Source organism: Solenopsis invicta, chromosome 6, assembly GCF_016802725.1.
Source record: "Solenopsis invicta isolate M01_SB chromosome 6, UNIL_Sinv_3.0, whole genome shotgun sequence".
NCBI lineage: Eukaryota > Metazoa > Arthropoda > Insecta > Hymenoptera > Formicidae > Solenopsis > Solenopsis invicta.
The window spans coordinates 10,380,556-10,403,312 of record NC_052669.1 but is presented as its reverse complement, the minus strand read 5'-3'; the positions used below and the strand labels follow the sequence as shown (position 1 = coordinate 10,403,312).

At 27.5% G+C, this 22,757-nt stretch overlaps 1 pseudogene; it reads right to left on the bottom strand.

The window, feature by feature from the left end:
* Positions 1-4,367: 4,367 nt before the first annotated feature.
* On the bottom strand, positions 4,368-15,451 carry LOC113002807 (annotated as a pseudogene).
* Positions 15,452-22,757: the final 7,306 nt, after the last annotated feature.

The window sequence follows — 22,757 nt, the reverse complement described above, 5'->3', positions numbered from 1 at the left end:
ATTATAATATAACCGCGTTCCATGACAGAGATAAATATTGATTTACTTCAATTAGAAGATAGATCACAGACAAATTGCCAAAAAATAGATCTTACAAAATAAATCTTTAGACTTGATTCAAATTTTTAGATTTTTAATTATAGAAAAAAATTAAATATTGTACATTTATTAATAAACTTCCTACTGTCGTCATTACAAATTCATCTCAAATAGAACAAAAAGTTGTCACAACATCAAAATGACGTCATAACGATTAGAAAATAATAGATTTCAAATAGATTTTTTAAAATTTATTCAATCAATCAATTATTTTAATGCTATTTTGAGTTTACTGTGAGTTGTTTTGTATGAGTGCGGAGTGCATCAATACACTCGAATACGTTTAATCTTTAATTTTATCCTTCATTTGGTAAACAACAAAGATAAAATGTTATTTATATTTCTGAAAGCAATCTTCTAGAGTGATAATCGGTTTATCGAAAAAATATTTTGACATGCAAATCTCGAGAGTAGTCATATTACGAGCACACTTAAGATGTTATTTTATAAAATGATATGCTAGATATTGAATAATTTTGGATAATTCAAAATGTGGATAGCCGAAAGAGAAATAAAAAAAGAAAACAATAGATTGTATATACATTTGTGTGATACTATGCTCAAGTTTAAAGTTTAAAAACAATGAGAAAATTGTGTAATTAAAAATAAAAATATATATAATAAATATGCCTTGTCTGTTATTGCGTATTGGCATTAACGGCAGGTTATTATACAAATAATTCCAATTATACAAATAAATAGGTCATTACAATAATAACATAATAAGGTCGTCATATAATAACGCAGATAATAAGGATGGATGTAATACGTACAGTAGCCACCTTCTCTTCTAGCACTAAAAGACAGGGATGGGAAGTAACTCGTTACTTGTAACGAAGTTACAGTTAGAGTTACCTGTTTTTGGTAACTGTAACTTAACTTCGTTACTTTTTTTCAACTGTAACTATAAACTTAACTTAGTTACATTATTTGTGTAACTAGTAACTAAATTAATAGTTATTTTTATAGTTACTTTATATATTTCAAACTCATTTGCCAATTTAGATAGCATTTGCAAACATCACCCGAGTGGCGTCGTGTATCATTTTATCTTTATTTAACAATCGGTAAACAACAAGGATAAAATGATATATATGAGGGTACTCAACTGATGTTTTCAAACGCAGCTTTAATGTAATTGGTGATTGGTTAGACCTAAAAGATTACACTAATAGCAGTAAGCGCTCACTCAACCACTGAGTTTGCTGAACGCAGCCACTGTTGCTCGATGCAGTGACAATTCTATGTTCTATGCTTCTTATGTGATCCGAGAGAGATGATATGATGAGAGATGATGTGATCCGAGAAAAAGTTCTGTCTAGAAAGATACACGTGACAATGAACGGTTATATGTTATACATTTGGCAGCCCCGTACCAGTAGTCATAGGTTACAAGTTATTTACATGTAGATACACGATTGTATGTACATACAGTCGTGAGCTAAAAGATTGAAACACATTTTCTTCGATGGTTTTTAAAATATAGACTTGCTCATCGAACGGCGAACGTAATTGGTTCTTACTTGTGGATTCAACCAATTATGTTCGCCGATCGAGGAGCAAGTCTACATTCTAAAAACCATCCAAGAAAACGTGTTGCAACCTTTTAGCTCACGACTGTACTTGTAGGGCCCGGATATTCAAGTACGATTCCGGGATGCTCGCGAAGAATCACTGCGTGTTGTGTGATCGTCTGGCTGGTCTATCGTGTACATACGTGTGATAATCAGCCAGCAGAGAATTGGTTACTAAGAATGCCTTTGAGTCTAAATTCTATACTTAGTCTTAAAGTTAGTTTATAATAGCCGTTACCATAAGAAATTGATCAATCATAGTCAATTATTCTTTTATAAATCAACTATGATTGACCAATTTCTTACGATTACGGCTATTATAAACCAACCTTTATCCTCAAAAAATTTAGAACATAATTCACATAGTTTTCATCTGTACATATAGGTAATTAATATTTAATATATGTAAACATGTCACATGCAAATTATGCGTCGTCAATAAAGACTATAATAAAGACTTAAGCCTTTAGCCTTAAGAAATTGGCCAAACACAATCGATTATTCTTCTATAAATCAATTATTATTGGTTAATTTCTTAAGGTTAAAGGCTTAAGTCTCTATTGTAGATAACGCTTTACACAATTAAAGATAGAAAAGACTTTACGTGGATGCTCTTCAGTAAAAGTCTCGTATTTAAATTATTAATGTTTTATAATATTACCAAAAAAAAACAGAAAAGTAACTGAAAAGTAACTTTAAGTTACTTTTTCAATAACTGTAACTGTAACGAGTTATTTTTTAAAGTCAGTAACTTGTAACGGTAACTAGTTATTTTTTGGAAGACAGAAACTGTAACTGTAACTAGTTATTTTTACAAAGTAACTTTCCCAAGCCTGCTAAAAGATTACACATTTGTTTTAAAAACGTTTTTAATATTGTGAATACTTTTATAGTATGTTAATAATATATGCAAGTAACGTTAGACTATTCAAATAATATTATTGAATTTAATGTATACTTTAATCTGTGTGCGTATGAATTCGACAAATAAAGTGGCAAATAAAAATTATATTATTATATACGGTTTGTGGATTGCAGTTTGAAATATGATCGTTCGTCATGTGCATCACTCTTACGACTTTATAATCTCATTGTAGACGTTGTATAATGTTCGTCAGAAGCAAAAAACTTATTTTTAAAAAATTTAAGTTTTGTTTAAAAATATTTTTAAGTCAAAAAGCTTATTAAAAAAAATTTTTTTTTAATAAAACATTTTATAAAATGTTTATAAAATCTTGTTTTGTGGCAGTTATTTATAAAATCTACAAAAGATTATTAATTTGTGCTTCTTTTTAAATAAATAAAAGTGCCTTGCTTATTCCACGATTCTCCTGCTATTCTACAAACGCATCCTTGAAGTGAGAGACATTTAAAACAGTGCTAGTGCTAAAACTTAGAATCTGCATGAAAATCCAGCCTTATGTATCATGAAATAATCATTTACATTTTCCATAGTAATCATTTTATGTAGATCGTAATACAATACGCGCTACTTACTACATTAAAAAATCAATTCAATTCAAGATATTTTCATTAACAGTAGATTGACAATCATAACACAATGCTAATCTAGTATAAAGGCATATAACAGAGTAGTTGCGATCTTTATCTTCGGCTTATACGGATAAAAATATATTTATTATGTTCTTTGTATCTCTTTAATTACCGTGTTTCAATACATGTTTGTATGATGCATTATTTATTAACAGAGTTGGGAATGTTATCTTAAAAAAGTAACGCGCTACCACATTGCTCGTTACTGATTTTAAAAAGTAACGCATTACCGTTATTCGAAAAGTAACTATTCGTTATTTTTTTGTTGCGTTTTTTGTAACATTACAGTAAGTCATTAGATCTTTTTAAAATGTACTATATGATACAATAATTGATAATTAATGTTAAATAATGAATATTATAACTTAAATCTCTCTCTAAGTTATTCTGTATACAGAGCAAGCTTTTTCTTTATTTTAAAATTATCTAATAATTTTTCTATTTCTTTACTTTTTAATATATTGATTTTACAAAAAATTAAATTATTTTAAACATTAACGTAATTTTTAGTCACTGCCAATACTAAAAATTTATTGTACATACATATGCATATTCATATAATATACATACGTATTTATTGTTACGCTCTTGACGGTATCAACTGTGCGTCGATTAAAAAATTAAACAATAATAAATTGTTATTTTGCTGTGTTTTTATCAATTTTAGATTGCCAACGGCGGCTAACTTGATATCCCCTCCTGCATTTCTCACAATAAACTTCTCGTTCAAAGTTCTTCCAAGTATTCATTATACAAATGCGGGAATGCTAGTGGCAAGTGTAACATTCCGAGTCCGCGCCGCGAACACATTAATACACATATAAAATATAAATTATTTAATCACACAATTCGCGCACGATCTAGATATAGAGATAAATCTTAAACAAATATAAAGATAATAAAAAATTTAAGTAATGACTACATTTGTTACCGTTACTGTAATGTGAATATAACGACGTTACAAGGAACTTCTCAACCGTGCTTATTAAATATATTTAAATAAACTTATTAAACTTATAATTGTAAGATAAGATAACAATAATAATATTTGTTAACAAATTAATAAACAAATTGTTAAATATTATCTAATGCAATAGATCTAAGAACTGAAAAAAAAACACAAAATTGAAGAACAGTAGACCTAGTTAAAACTGTCATTATTACGACAAAGATGTTTATTGCATTATTATTAATTATTATTGTTGTATATTTGATGTGTCGTTGTTATGCGCAATATGGACCAAATGATTAATCAATAAAATATCAGGACCACCAGGTTATCCAATTATTGGTAGTTATTGGTAGGTAATAGAAATTATGAATGAGAGGAGCTATCATCGCCTTTAACTCCAATAAAGCAAATCGTTGACCTACAATTGTTGATACGTATTACAATCAATGTTCATATAAAAAGAAATTAAGAAATATTTACCGATGCAATTACGTGGTCCAGCACTGAATGGCAAATACGAGTAAGGATGACGATTTCGAATATTTTCAGGTAAAATCTATCCGGGTCAAATATTTCTGGATTTGGCCAAAAATTAGAATCTCTGTGGGTTATGTAGAAATTAAGAATCACCAATGTTCCGGCAGGTATCAAATATGTTTCTGAAATATCATTTATTAGAATATAACGTACAAATAATAATTAATGAAAGCACAAAAATTTGGAAAAAATGCGTGTGATGTAGAATAAACGCATATAATTGACATGATAAGAAAGTTAAAGAAAGTTACAGTGCCAATCTCAATTGATTGGAGTGTATCAGACGTCGAATCATAAGTTGAATTTTTAAATAAAAATATGCATGTTTTATCACATAACTGTATATATATATATATATATATATATATATATATATATATATATATATATATATATATGTATATATTATATATTAATATATCTATTAATATATAAATAATATAAATATATCATTTATATAAAATGTATTTGTCAGTAACGTACTTAATTGTGTTTCTTCTGAAGTAATCCGTGATATGAAGTAAACACTAGGATATAAACGTAACGCTTCTTTTATACATCTCTCTAAATACTGCAGATCTTGCAGCGATTTCATATTTAGTTTCCCTTGATTCTCTTGCATAACAGCATCAATTTCTTTTCTGACACAATCCTGTATCATTAATGCTAATGAATGCTTTTTTACTATTCAAATATTTCATGTATACAGAAATAAAATTGAATTGTAAACAATGTGCATTTATTTTCCAAAAGTTTTTTGATTAACGTTTTTCAAATAAATAAATAAATTAAGGTAAGCGTACTCTATATGACCTAATACCCAAAATGGCTTACTTAGAGGAGAAGAGGGTATTATGGCTACTGTCGACAATATGGTTACCCCTATTATCTCCGTTATTAGATGACGTATTCTAACAATTGCTTATGGAGTTATTCATTTAGTAGCCTGCCGTTTTTTAGTGATATTAATATGACAATACATAATAAGTGACAATTGTTATAAGGCATTTTTACTTTTGAGCACTTCTAAACTTTTTCAAGGTTCACCTTTAACCTTTAATTACTCATACTTTCTCATTATTCTTAAACTTGAGTGTATTATCACACGAATATACATACACTTGAGTGTTTTTTTTATTATTTACCTTTTTATTCAGCTATAGACATTTTGAGTTATACAAAGTTAAAACAATAACATGGAATTTTATTAATATGGCTTTTTAAGCAAAATTTTTATATTGAAATATTTCTTCAATAAATCGATCGTCATTCTAGAGAGCGGTGTTTAGAAACATTAAAAACATTATTTTATGCTTGTTGTTTAATGTTAAACAGGGATAAAATGACATTTCTAACTAAATTTCTAATGGTATTTTTAAAGTTACTGAACGCAAGAAAATTCTATATTAGAAAAATTCTAAACAATGGAAAATTAAAAATACATAATTTTGTAACAAGATACTGTGTTTCTTTTAAACTAAACTAACTTTTTTAAATTATTCTTATAGATAGCCATATTACAACCACTTTTTTTCTGCCACCGATTATGCAGAGCATTAGATTTTTATAAATCACCTCCTAAATAATAAATATCTCATTATTTTGAGCCTAGAATCTGTCAAACAACATTTTGACGAATGTAATCGTTCAAGTTTCAATAGAAAATATTAATTATAAACAAAATGATTCAATAAAATGAAAATGGGTGCCATATTACCCTCTTCTCCTCTACTGTTTTTAAATAAATACATAGCAAATTGAACAATTAACGCTAATATGTCATACAGATAATCAACGTGACTTGTTTGCCACGGTCGATCAGTTTGTGTATTCTGTTGTTGACAATTAGATCAAAAATAGAATTTTGTAAATTATATGTTTTCCATCTACTTATTTTATAACAAAGTTACTGTATTCTATAATTATCAAGTGATGATTATCAATCTCAGTTCACAGTTTATTGTAACTCTGCTTGTGCTTGACAATGTATTTAATTTATATATTTGTCATGGCTTACTTATATTAAAAAAAAAAAAAGAAAACTAACGTAGAACTAATATAACTTATGTCAATAATGAACACACATACATTAATTATAATATTTTCTTAATATTTTTATTATTTTAGATTAGAAATTTGAATCCACTTACAAAACTTTAATATATAAGTCATGATTTTAAGGCGAGAAAGTTAAGATAAATCAATTGTTTACTTAATGGATTATTGACGCAATTCCTTATATTCTAATATGTCAATAAACATATCAATATTTTAATAAACTTTTAAACTTATAAATGTAACATTGAATCACTTTATTATCCATTTTTCTAATTTGTGTAAAACAGAAAAACATGTAATTAGGCCATACCCAATACAGAAATAGCATTTTTTTTTAAATATTTATTGCACGTATGTAAATATTTAAAATTGTCTAACATTATAAATTAATTTTTAGAAATGGTTTGACCCTGGCCAGTTTTTAATTATGAACTCAGTAAAAAAATTGGAAAAAAAATCACAAATCAGTAGGTAGATCATATTGAATACTATTATCTCTGTTAATTAAAAATAAATGTTTAATATATTTATATAATATATTGATGACAACAATGAAATGAAGAATAATTTAGAAGAAACATTTTCTACATATTTAATAAATAAAAAAAATATATTATACTGGTACATCACCCAACACACGTACGCGAACAATAAAATATATTATTTTTATTACTTTAAGAAAAACGCTGCGTTAAGAAAATTATTTATCTTATCTCAACATAATTCTCATTTCATGAATACCTGAATATCTTTGTGTTCAGCAAGCAATGATAAAATAAAGCACATAGCCATCCCTGTGGTATCAAAACCCTGAAATCAAACGATTTCTTTGGTGATTTATTAGTAGAAAAAAAAATTTTACAAGTACATACCTCGAACATGAAAGTGTCGACTTCCTCTCTAATATTAAAATCAGTTAAAAGACCTTCTTGAGATGCTTTTATTAAGAGGTCCAACATAGCAAGTCGTTTTTTTTCAACTAAATCAAATTATATAAGCATGAAATTACTAATCTAATAATTTTTAATTGTTTTGTTTTTGTTAAACGGCATTCAATTAAAATTTAATTTATATAATAAATTATAAATTAATTTACTTAACATTAATACATTATATCGGAATGACGAAATTAGAACGTGAAAAAAAAAATATATATATACAGAGTGTACTAGTAGAATCCGGACAATTTTCAAATTAAAATTTTTGCCATATATACTTGTGAGCCGGCAACTAGATAGCAATAAGCCTCATCTATTGGGAACAAAAACATAACTTTGTCATGGCCGAGCTGGTTAAGCAGTGTCCAGAATATAATCGGAGAGCCGTGCTTGTTGAAAATCTTCACGCGGGACGTACCGTGTCCGAAATAATAAAGTTCCCCGATTATTCCGGTAGTCCAAAATCGACGATTTACGACATTATTCATCTCTATACGGCAACCAAAGGAAGAAGATTCTTATACGGCCACTTAGTGCAGTATCGGCTCTTCGATGAAAATGTGTTGGAGTAAGGAATTTTGGCCTGCTAACAACCCGGACTTTATCCGCTGAATTATTTCGTGTGCTGCGTGTTTGAGTGACACTCCAACAAGATTCGACATCCTAACGTTGCATCGCTGAAAGCCGCTATTGAGGCATCGTTCGCGATTATGATAAAGGAGTTTTTGACAAAGGCATGCACGCACTTCCGGCCCGAAATTGAAGCGGTTATTGAAGTAGAGGGGGGCCATATAGAATAAAATCGTTTTTTAAGGATGTTCTAACCCAAACATAAAAATATTTTTTATACGATTGTTATTTTCCATCAAAATAAATGGTTCTGAAGACCCACAACAGATTTGTCCAAATTCTACTGGTACACCCTATATATATATATATATATATATATATATATATATATATATATATATTATATAATTATATATATAAAATAATTTTTAATATACGACATTCAAATGTAATTATTTCAGAATATACATACTTCCAATAGTTTCTGTTTCATTTGGCACTACATCTTCGTTAAGGTTTTTTAAGTGTTGTCCATTGGTGCGTTTATGATAGTCTTTCCTTTTTGCTATAACCTACATCCAATATCAATTTATATTTTATTGTTTGTGTTAATGTTGAAGTTGTGTTTGTCAACATTTACGAATTGTCTCAATATTTCTTTATATGAAAATCGAGATCTTTATCCTATTGAAGAATAACCAAGTGGAAATCCACGTAACAAATCCATGTTGGATTATTATATGATTTTTTATAGAAATATAAGCAGAAAATCCAGATTTAATCTAGTAATGTAAATTTTATTCTAATAGTATACATAGTATATAAACAGTTTCCAATAAATAATTTAGGTGTTGATTCAAGACAAAAAATGGATTTTTTTTTAATAGCTTCGTTTAGAGTTTAAATTTTTCGTTTAGTAGTAAGTCGAAATTGGGATAGAAACTTCTAATTCAAAATTTCATTTTTATTCATTTCCCGAAATATTAATTAAAAGTTATGAAACACCCTGTATCCACATGATTTACCACATAGGACCTAAACTTTTATTCCAAATTTTTATCGATAATCATGTGAAATCTGATATGTAGATTACTCATATAGATTTTGAATATTCTGTATGGGTTTTTACATAGAATTTCACATACTACAATGACAAATTTCCGTATAAATTTTGAATATCTTATTTGGATTTTCATGGGTTTCCATGATAATCCACCTGGAAATTTTCAACAGGATAACTTTGGTATCTTTTTTTTTTTAGTAATTTTATGTCATAATATATTCATAGAATTTATGAAAAAAGATTTTGGCATACCTTCTCAGTAAATCCGTGCAATATTTTCAGGAGCTTTTTTTGCTCTCTACCTTTTGATGTTAATGAAAATATCCAGTCATACTTCAACCACGGTCTCGTTCCTCTAAATGGTACATATAATTGTATATTATATACATCTCTAGTCCTTAGCTTTTGTCAGAGCGTTGTGACCCCTCAATGTATTTCTGTGGCATGCACTTTTTACACTTTACACAGAAATACGAGACCTACAGTTTAAACGCTGCGCGCCGGTTTCGAACGGCCTAATTTAGAGAGGTCTCTTGGTAAGATATACTCAGTGATTTGATATTGTCTTCCGAAAGGTAACAATCGAATAAAATCAGATGTTTCTAATATTATATACATATATGCATTTAAAACGTTAGTATTATTTTGTAAAAAATTCCATAAAGATAAGAATGTAATCATATATTAATAAGTAACTTCAAAGAATTGCGTAATTATACTTATGAGAAATTAAAATAAAAGGTATTCTAAAGAATACATGCGGAACTTTCAATAAACATTCAACTAATCTATGTTAAATAATTTTATCTCAAAGATGATATGTCTTTAGTTTTCATATAGTTTTTAGTAAATTATTTTGTAATAATATTCCAGCGTTTAATAAAATTATTAATCAATCTATATATGGAAGTGAGTAACGATTCTGATATTTAGACTGTTGATTGTCGGCTTCAATGTTTTACATTAAATATAATTATTTATTATCGCGTGTTTATTTTATATTAATTTCTATCTAACGATAGACCTAGGTATATTACAATAATTAATGATAAATTACCTATAAAATAGAAGTTCACCCATTCGATGAACCGCTTTTCGATACTGCTGTTGAAATGAACCCATTTCTTGCAGAGAAGTTCCCATAGCAGTTTCTGAAAAAAATTATATTATTATAGCGTAATAACACACTTAAAAAATATTTTTACAAAAATTAAATAACTTTAATTTATATTAATAATCATATTTTGTATAAAAAGAAATTAGACCGTCTCTTATATTATTTATTACAAAATGTATGTATAGATATAAACAAGATATGATACCACATATTGCATTTAGTGTATATTCACTAATAAATGGTACTAAATCTTTTGTAATAGTGCCGCCTGCATTTTTCAAAGATCTGGTCATGCTCTCGCCCTCCTCGATTAAAATCTCAACAAACTGCTGTAATATATTAAAATGGAATGCGGGAGTTAATATTTTTCGCCGTAAATGCCATTTAGAGCCTAAAAAAAATAAATACTCTTATAATAATGCTAGAAGACAAGATGATATTATATATGGGCTTTGTAAATTTTATAGCTACACGTAATATCTTTATTATTAAGAGGCGGATACTATTACCATAAGATTGCATTTATACTCGAGTGATTTCTTTAGTTATATAATTTTGTGTTCGACTGTACACACTTCGAGTAATGCAAAGTTAAACAATAACATGACATTTTGCTAATGTGGACTTATGCGTATTTACGTCACAACAAATTTAATATAGTCTCTTATTCAAAGTTTTCATGTGCAAGTAATCATTCGATAAATTTATCGTAGTTTTACGTGCTACAGTTTACATGTATTATAAATTTTCAGTAGGGTAAACCGAAACTAGTTGAGCCACTTTTTCTTTAAACTGATGTAACTTTTATAATCTTATTGATTTACTGCAATGATCAAGCTGATCCATGTCTCATATTATTGTTGTTTCAAGATTGTGCTGACGTAACTCGAATTGTGTTTAACGTATTTACTTTTTATATTAATTTTTTTTTCTCAACGATCATCTCTATGTGATCTGACAAAAAAAAACTGTGATCACTGATAACCTTGCATTAAAAGTGTGACTTATATGAGCGCGGCGTGGCATTGTCGCAAGAATGTTGATATCCGATTTAGAATTTGTGAGTATTCGGAAACATTATCAGAAATATTATTAAAGATATAATTTTACATTTGTTTAACATTAAAGAACAAGTCTAAAATGATATCTCTAATGTTTCTTAACGCACTCCTCTAAAGTAACAATCGATTTATGGAAGAAACATTTTGATATGAAAATTTGCTTATGGCTTTTAAAACCATATTAACGCTTAAAAAACCACATTAACAAAATTCCATATTATTGTTCAACTTTTGTATAACTCGAAATGTGTACAGCCGAATAAAATAACAAAAAACTCTGAGTGTACATTCGTGTGATAATACGATCAAATTTAAAAATAATGACTAAGAATGTGTAATTAGATACTGAAATGTATCTGGAAAAAATTTTGAAAAATTTCATAAGTAAAAATACCTTATAACAAATATCAGTTATTGACATATTAAAAACGACTACCACTAAACAAAAAATTCTATTCAACCAATAAGGGATTTAGTAATATTTCTTGCAACAACTATATTCAGAGAACGTCTTAAAATCGAATTAGTTAGAATGCCCAAACGGAATGCAGGGAGACAGGGAGGTTCAAACCAAAGTCGAGATAATTTTTTTTTGACATTTTTTTGAGTGAGGTCTTAAAAATGCTATGTTAATATAAAATAGTAATATAAAATTAACTTGTGTCTATTTAATTCTGATATTACATATTCAGGTGCGTTTGAAACCGCACACAGTTTGAATTGAAAGAATAAGAAATTGTATATAAAAATACAAAATAATATTATTTTAGTGTCAAGATTCTTCTGTGACCGTACATAGATTTATCTCGTCTATAATTTTATTTATTTACATTTATCTATATGATTACATTACCTCCACTGGTAAGAAGACCCATGCCAAGCCAAGGATGTAATGTGTCATATAAATTACTCTTGCTGATATGTTTTTTATTGTTTAGAATTATCTAGAAAATAATTACAAGTATTGAGTTAAATGCTTAATAAATATAAAAGAATAAAGTTGCACAATATCAATGTAGCCTATTTAATACAATTTGTGACTGCTATGTAATTTGATAATAGAACTTTTTATAACAAATATTTCGTGATTTATATTATAACTGCTTGCATCTACTGTTTTTTTAAATGTAATGTAAGTGTAAGTAAATGCTACACATTGCGGCAATTGCTTCGCCACATACCCAATTGACAAAATTGAAAATTAACGAGCATAGTAAGAAAACAAAGAGACGAACATTATAGAAAATATTAGTTAGAGTCGAACATTATAGAAAAACATACATGATACACAACAGGAATACATAATACAATAAATTGAAGTTTAAGTAGAGAAATAAATAAGCAGCATCTAACAGCTCGGTACAGAATAACAAACAGGTTTAAAATTGACCGTTGGACACGAATCTCTTGGTCACACCGAGGAGATATAAAACGCGCGAGGAAAAGAAAACGTTTCCTCGTCAAATCGCCGCGATACTTACAGACGCGTAGCATTGTAACTCCGACACTTAGACTTATTTCATATTAAATCGACACAAAGACAACTCGATCTCTCAATTTATTTTCGCACTAACTCGCTTACAATAAATCCCAAAATATTTTATAATATACAAATATGTGATGCTTCAATATATATGCTAGACACAAAATTATTGTGCTTGGGCACAAGTGACCCCATGAGGAAGAATAAGTGTTAATTATTGCAAAATTCAAAACGATATTATAAAAACTACCATTTCATTAAAAAAATACTATTTAATTTTATTTGTGCTTTTAAAGTCTTGTTTTTAATTACTTTGTAAAAAATATAATTCTAAAGCAAAGTGCTATATTATGTCAGTATTGGCAACCCTTTTTTACTGTAATCACTTTACTTGAATCACTTAAAATATTTCGAACATTTTAAATTGTCAGTGTTTTAAAAAGGGTTTTTTTGTAAACCCTTATGTATGTAAACGACAGATTCCTAAGTTTCCGATTTTATAATAATATTATAGAGTTTTTTTTTTTATTATTTATTACCTCCAAATCATCGGGATGACGGATAAATACCAAAGAATTGAAAAAGACTCGCAATCTATAAATAGGATAATATTGCTCATTTAAAATCCTTAAAGTCTCCCACAATTGCTCTGAAAAATACGTATTTATTTAATACACAAATGTCATAAACACAGAAAAAATTATAATTAATTTTTTACTTAATGTCAATATCTGTATTTTATGAAAAGTTTATAGAAAATCGCCTTAATAATTAAAAAAATAAGCGTTAAAGAAATTGCTTGTGTGTATTGAGAATTTATATACGCGGAATGGCTGATAAGTATGCTGCACCCATATGCATTACTTATCAATCGCTTGATACAATTATTAAAAGCATTAAACATGCAATAATATTGATAATTACACAATTTAGAATTAATTAGTTTATTAAAATGTAGAGGAGAAGGTAGTATTATAGACCGTTTAGGTATTATGCCTACTCATATTATCTGCGTTATTATATAGGTAATGATTTCTAGTAACTACTTATGAAGTAATTTGTTTAGTGGCCTTCCATTATGGAATACTGCTAGTATGCCCTACTACACCATAGCCGGTATTTATTATAAAGCATTTTTACTTTTAAACATTTTGAAACTTTTTCGAGATACACATTTAACATTTAACATTTTACATTTAACATTTAATTACACACACTTCCTCATACTTTTTAAATTTGAATGTATTATTCGGGTATAAGAGTTTATACCCGAATGATTTTTTTAATTTAATTTTTGATTCGACTATAAGCACATCAAGTAATGCAAAGTTAAAAAATTTCATAAGAGTTTGCTAATGTGTGCATAATTTATTATACGTGATTACGTCTCAACAGGTTTTCGTCAACTACTGAATCTTTTTCAAAGTTTTTAGTTTTTTCCAAGTAGTTACTCAATAAATTAATTGTAGTTTTACTGTTAATCTATAATTCACATTATATGTATTGTAGTTTTTTAATATTAGCAGTTTACACGCTTATTATGTGTATATTCGTGTATTTACATATATTTCAATACTTTCTTTTTATTTCGAAAAAATGTATAATTTTATAACAAAACACTGTGGTTTTTAATTAAAACCAATTGTATAAATTTATTCTTGTTGTAGGTCGTATGACTACCATTGTTCCTCCATTCGACTATTTATGCAGTGTTGCTACACTTTTATGAATAATAGTTAATATAATAATATATCATAAATTTGAGTCTGGAATCTACTAAAGAACAGTTTAATGAATATAATCGCTTCATTTTCGATTAAAAATACTGATTAAGCAAAGTTATATTATAAAATGTAACAATAATATCACCTTCTCCTCTATTAAAAATTTTAATTTACCTCTAGACTCCAGCAAGTTGAATAAATTACCAATAATTGGATAACCTGGTGGTCCTGGTATCTTATTGATTAATCGTCCACTTGGTCCATATTGCGCATAACAATGACACATCAAATATACAACAATAATAATTAATAATAATGCAATAAACATCTTTGTCGTAATAATGACAGTTTTAACTAGGTCTACTGTTCTTCAATTTTGTATTCTTTTTTCAGTTCTTGGATCTATTGCATTAGACAATATTTAACAATTTGTTTATTAATTTGTTAACAAATATTATTATTGTTATCTTATCTTACAATTATAAGTTTAATAAGTTTATTTAAATATATTTAATAAGCACGGTTGAGAAGTTCCTTGTAACGTCGTTATATTCACATTACAGTAACGGTAACAAATGTAGTCATTACTTAAATTTTTTATTATCTTTATATTTGTTTAAGATTTATCTCTATATCTAGATCGTGCGCGAATTGTGTGATTAAATAATTTATATTTTATATGTGTATTAATGTGTTCGCGGCGCGGACTCGGAATGTTGCACTTGCCACTAGCACTCCCGCATTTGTATAATGAATATTTGGAAGAACTTTGAACGAGAAGATTATTGTGAGAAATGCGGGAGGGGATATCAAGTTAGCCGCCGTTCGCAATCTAAAATTGATAAAAACACAGCAAAATAACAATTTATTATTGTTTAATTTTTTAATCGACGCACAGTTGATATCGTCAAGAGCGTAACAATAAATACGTATGTATATTATATGAATATGCATATGTATGTACAATAAATTTTTAGTATTGGCAGTGACTAAAAATTACGTTAATGTTTAAAATAATTTAATTTTTTGTAAAATCAATATATTAAAAAGTAAAGAAATAGAAAAATTATTAGATAATTTTAAAATAAAGAAAAAGCTTGCTCTGTATACAGAATAACTTAGAGAGAGATTTAAGTTATAATATTCATTATTTAACATTAATTATCAATTATTGTATCATATAGTACATTTTTAAAAAATCTAATGACTTACTATATTGTTACAAAAAACGCAACAAAAAAATAACGAATAGTTACTTTTCGAATAACGGTAATGCGTTACTTTTTAAAATCAGTAACGAGCAATGTGGTAGAGCGTTACTTTTTTTAAGATAACATTCCCAACGCTGTTAATAAATAATGCATCGTACAAACATGTATTGAAACACGGTAATTAAAGAGATACAAAGAACATAATAAATATATTTTTATCAGTATAAGCCGAAGATAAAGAAATTATCAATTAACGTTAAGATCCGCTGTGATGAAGAAGATCGTCTTATATTTATGTTTATTTGAAATATGTATTAGTTAACATGCAGAATTGCCTACTTTGTGACAAACTGATGTTTCCTCACTATGCACTAAAAAATGATTACTCACTCGTTATTTTTTTATCCGCATGGTACGCATCATCCATTGAATACGTATTTTATCTCGACTTAAGATAAACTGAGTTGAGAAGAAATGAGTTGGAAAATAATTTATTATTGATAACATTTGAAATTTCTCACATTAATGTTTGCTGTTTAAGCAAAAACTCATGATGGAGTTTGCATTCATATAATGTTTAATGTTTCCTTGTAAAAAACGTTAATCTTGATAAAAAAATTTTCTATACATACACATATTGATAGTTTTCGAACTTTGTATCAATTAAAGTAATTCCAGTATTTATGTCGCAAAAGTAAGAAAAAAGTGAAAAAGGTGAAGGTAATCTGTTCGCAACTACTCTGTTATATGCCTTTATACTAGATTAGCATTGTGTTATGATTGTCAGTCTACTGTTAATGAAAATATCTTGAATTGAATTGATTTTTCATTGTAGTAAATAGCGCGTATTGTATTACGATCTACATAAAATGATTACTATGGAAAATGTAAATGATTATTTCATGATACATAAGGCTGGATTTTCATGCAGATTCTAAGTTTTAGCACTAGCACTGTTTTAAATGTCTTTCACTTCATAACGTATAATAGGAAAGAAAACGATTGTGGAACATTATTTTGTTTTTTACAATAATTCAGTAAATATTAACGCAATTCTAATCAACGCCAATTTATTAGCTATAGAATTTTCCTAAATACCTTATGGGTAGAAGTTTATCGGATATACCTATAGAATGTACGTAATTTACGATTTATTGAAGATGAAGAAAAGGATGCGTTTGTAGAATAGCAGGAGAATCGTGGAATAAGCAAGGCACTTTTATTTATTTAAAAAGAAGCACAAATTAATAATCTTTTGTAGATTTTATAAATAACTTTCACAAAACAAGGTTTTATAAACATTTTATAAAATGTTTTATTAAAAAAAAATTTTTTTTAATAAGCTTTTTGACTTAAAAATATTTTTAAACAAAACTTAAATTTTTTAAAAATAAGTTTTTTGCTTCTGACGAACATTATACAACGTCTACAATGAGATTATAAAGTCGTAAGAGTGATGCACATGACGAACGATCATATTTCAAACTGCAATCCACAAACCGTATATAATAATATAATTTTTATTTGCCACTTTATTTGTCGAATTCATACGCACACAGATTAAAGTATACATTAAATTCAATAATATTATTTGAATAGTCTAACGTTACTTGCATATATTATTAACATACTATAAAAGTATTCACAATATTAAAAACGTTTTTAAAACAAATGTGTAATCTTTTAGTGCTAGAAGAGAAGGTGGCTACTGTACGTATTACATCCATCCTTATTATCTGCGTTATTATGTGACGACCTTATTATGTTATTATTGTAATGACCTATTTATTTGTATTATTGGAATTATTTGTATAATAACCTGTCGTTAATGCCAATACGCAATAACAGACAAGGCATATTTATTATATATATTTTTATTTTTAATTACACAATTTTCTCATTGTTTTTAAACTTTAAACTTGAGCATAGTATCACACAAATGTATATACAATCTATTGTTTTCTTTTTTTATTTCTCTTTCGGCTATCCACATTTTGAATTATCCAAAATTATTCAATATCTAGCATATCATTTTATAAAATAACATCTTAAGTGTGCTCGTAATATGACTACTCTCGAGATTTGCATGTCAAAATATTTTTTCGATAAACCGATTATCACTCTAGAAGATTGCTTTCAGAAATATAAATAACATTTTATCTTTGTTGTTTACCAAATGAAGGATAAAATTAAAGATTAAACGTATTCGAGTGTATTGATGCACTCCGCACTCATACAAAACAACTCACAGTAAACTCAAAATAGCATTAAAATAATTGATTGATTGAATAAATTTTAAAAAATCTATTTGAAATCTATTATTTTCTAATCGTTATGACGTCATTTTGATGTTGTGACAACTTTTTGTTCTATTTGAGATGAATTTGTAATGACGACAGTAGGAAGTTTATTAATAAATGTACAATATTTAATTTTTTTCTATAATTAAAAATCTAAAAATTTGAATCAAGTCTAAAGATTTATTTTGTAAGATCTATTTTTTGGCAATTTGTCTGTGATCTATCTTCTAATTGAAGTAAATCAATATTTATCTCTGTCATGGAACGCGATTATATTATAATGTAACGCTTTTTATTTTTAAAAATATACAATTTTGTTACAAAATACTGTGTGTTTTTAGACAAAACCAAATTTTTTAAATTTATTTTTTTAATGGTCATGTTACCCCCCTTTCTTCGACCCATTATGCAGTGTCGTCACATTTTTATAAATCACTTCCTAAGTAATAAATATTTCATAACTTTGATTCTAGAATCTATTAAACAACACCTTGACAAATACAATCGCTTAAATTTCAATATAAAATGTTGATTATATCAAAGTTATTGAATAAAATAGATGGCCCTAATATCATCTTCTCTAATTTTAAAATTACCAAATGTACATAAGTAGGAATTAAAGCTATAGAAGAAAAAATTAAAAGCATTGCCGCGCAAGTCAATTTAATCTACCCGCCTATCTCATATTCGTCAGTCGCACCAGAAGAAGAGCGATTCTCGCGCCGATTCGCCAGACTCAAAGGTCAATTAACATATAGGATCTTCTCGGATTCTCCCGTCTCACTCTCTTCTCCTGGATCTTCGACTTCTGAGGTCTTCCATGATCTGGAGGAAGAGCAATCTTCTACGGATTCTTCTATCGTAAGGGCCCACGATCTCGAAGAGGAGGAGGAACTTTGCTCAGGCCCTCCGATCCTCGGATCTCATGATCTCGAGGACGAGAATCGTTTCCCTTGTCCCGCGTTTAGCGTAGACTTTGTAGAGGAGCTCTCACTACTTCCCCCGCGTTCTTATTTTGCCGCCGGTCCCTTTCAAACCTTAGAGTCAGTATTATCAGTCCTTCCTTTATCTTTCGATCCTCTGCCTCCTGGCTCATTTTCTATCGGCCCAGACGAGTTCGATTTCGAGGCAGTTCGCAGCTTTCTCTCTCACTCTGCCCCCGACACACCTATATCTGTGTATCTTTCTCATACGTATCCTAACTATTATTTAGTTCCTAAACTTATAGTTCCTAAACTTATAGATCCTAAACTTATATTTTTGAATCACTTTCGTCCCAAAACTGCGGTCTTACATGAAATTCTAACCTAACTGCATACACATACGCTCACGCACGCAATCGAATTTATCATTTAATTAAAGAATGTTTGACATTTTTAAAGAATATTTTATCATTAGTATTTCCAATTCCCAACAGAATTAACAATATTTTTATAACATATATAACATTTGTTATTAATTGCTATATAATTATGTGTAATAATATATTTGTGTAATATAATGTGTAATAATATATTTTTTATTTCATTCGTGCAATGATCTGTTTATAATTAATTAAATACCGTAAAGAATTTGTATTATAAAATATATACTTTAATTTAAGCGTAAACACTTTTAAGTCGTCTCTAGGCATTGCGCAAGATATTTCGGTTTAAAACTTAACTGATATAAAGTTCAAGAACTATTAATATGTGTTGCGACTCTGACGTTTATCATGAAAAAATTATAAGCAGTAATTAAACAGCAATTATATGTTATAACAAATGTTATTAATATTAAGTTGTTTTTCAGTTTAGTTTATCGAAAGCCGAGATTAAATGTATATGAAGATTAAAGTAGTGAGTGAGTAGTCAGTTTTGAATGAGAAGACAGTTCGCCACAAGTAACTTGACATGTTAACAAAAATATATTTATTACGTTCTGTGTATCTCTCTTACTTATCGTACTTCAATGCATGTTATGTATGTACAATGTATTACTTATCAAATGTATTTAAGTGACCTTATTAATCTTATAACGATAATATAAGATAAGGACAATAATAAAGAGGTTCAGTCTGTCTTCGCTTCGCGTGTCTTTTGGCGCGAGACACAACCGCGCCTCTTAATCAATAATATTTGTCATACATTAATCCACAAATTGTAAAATATTTTTTAGTACAATAGATCCAAGAACTGAAAAAACACAAAACTGAAGAAAAGTAGACCTAGCTAAATCTGTCATTACGACAAAGATGTTTATTACATTATTTGTATTAATTATTGTTGTATATTTGGCATGTCATTATTACGTGCAATATAAACGAAATGGACAATTAATCAATAAAATACCAGGACCACCAAGTTATCCAATTATTGGAAATTTATTGTTAATGTTAGATTCAAAAGGTAAATTAAAATATTTAATAGAGGAGAAGATGGTATCATCACCATCCATTTACATTTTATATAACTATTTTATTAATCAATATTTTTATTTAAAAATTTAACCATTATATTTATCAAATTTTTCTTCAATCTATTCTAGACTCAAAATTATATCATATATTCATTATATTGAATATTATTCATAAAAATATAGTGACATTGCATAAATAATTGAACAGGGACAAGAATATAGTAATATAATTTACAAGAAAAAATTAAAATAATTGATTATACATTTAATTAAACAATTGGTTTTAATTTAACAAATACAGTTTTGTTAAAACTGTATAATTAAAATTTTATATTAAAATAAAAAAAAATAATACAGAATACGTGCAAATGTATGTACGAAAATGTATGTACATACATTGCCTTCTTCATATAGATTGTAATACTAAAAATCTAATAATACATGTAATGTAAAATATAATATATGGTATATAGTAATAAAATTTCAATCAACTACTTATCAATTAACTACTAATGGATAATACGAGTAGGCATAATATCTATGTATACGGTCCATAATATTACCTTCTTCTTTATATTCCAATAAATTAACTAATTTTAAATTATGTAATTATTAATATTATTGTTTAATGTTTTTAATAATTACACGTGAGACAACTGATAAATAATGCATATGAGTGCAACATACTTATCAGTCGCCTCGCGTAAGTAAATTCTTGACATACACACATTTTTTATTACGTTTATCTCCTTAATTAATGTTGTTTATTTTCAATATATCTAAGTTTAAAACGGTGTAAAATACAAATATTAATATTAACTAATCCTTATTACAATTTTTTCTATATTTATGACATTTGTGTATTATATACATATATGTACGTTTTTTAGTACATTTGTGGAAGACTGTAAAAACCACGTCTAATCAGTATTATCCTATTATGAAATGGCAAGCTATCTTTGATTCTGTTGTACTATATGTATCCGTCATCCCGATGATTTAGAGGTAATAAATTTAAAAAATTCTATATCATTATTGATAAACTTGAAATTTATAAAATTTTTCTTTATGCTTTACAAAAAATCCCTCATAAAACCGATATTTTAAAAGTAACAAAATATCTCAAATATGTTAAGTCAACATTATATAATTTCAAAAAACAGAAATATCAAATAATTTTATATTATTTTTTAACAGTATGCAAGTTTTTTGAATTATTTGTACATCTAATAATACAAACTTTTTTTATATTTATTAAAATTAAATTATTAAGATTAATCAAATAGCATTTAATATTCGTTGTAATTCAATACTTATTATAATTTTCTAGATAATACTAAACAATACAAAACACATCAACAAGAATATTTTATACGGTGTATTACGTCCTTGGCTCGGCACTGGTCTTCTTACGAGTAGAGGTAATCATTTAGATAAAATAATTGAATAAATAAATATATATATTTATACATTATATTTAATTATAAATTTATTATTTTAATAAATAAGTAGGATTTTACTATACATTGTTTTAATTCTTCATTGTTATTGTTCGACGAAACAATGTTAATACTCTCATATCAGCGCTGCGCTTACATTTATATTAGTTTTAGTATGACGTTGCCGTATTCTCAGATCGCACGGAGATAATCGAGAAAAAAAAATTAATAAAATAGTGAATATAATAAACACAATCTTAGTTACATCAGTACTGCCTTGTAAAAACAACAAGATAAGACATGAACCGATTTGTCAATTGCAATAAATCAGTAAAGACATGTTGCGTTGATTATTCGTATTTGCTCGTGCCATGAGCAACACACACATTAAATCGAAAGTGCTACAGGAAATGGCTTAAACCGGAAGTGCCACAGAAAATAGCTTAAACCGAAAGCGTCACAGGAAATGGCTTAAACCGAAAGTGCTACAGGAAATGGCTTAACACACATTAACACACACACGTTAATGCTTCCAAAGTCTTTAATGAAAATTGTGCTAAATAAAATTAAGAAAATAAATATAAATACTAGTATACTCTAAGAAATTGTAAATACAAGTAAAAGAATTACAAAGTCAATGTTTATACAGCAATTATGCAATTAAAGAATCAAATGTAAAC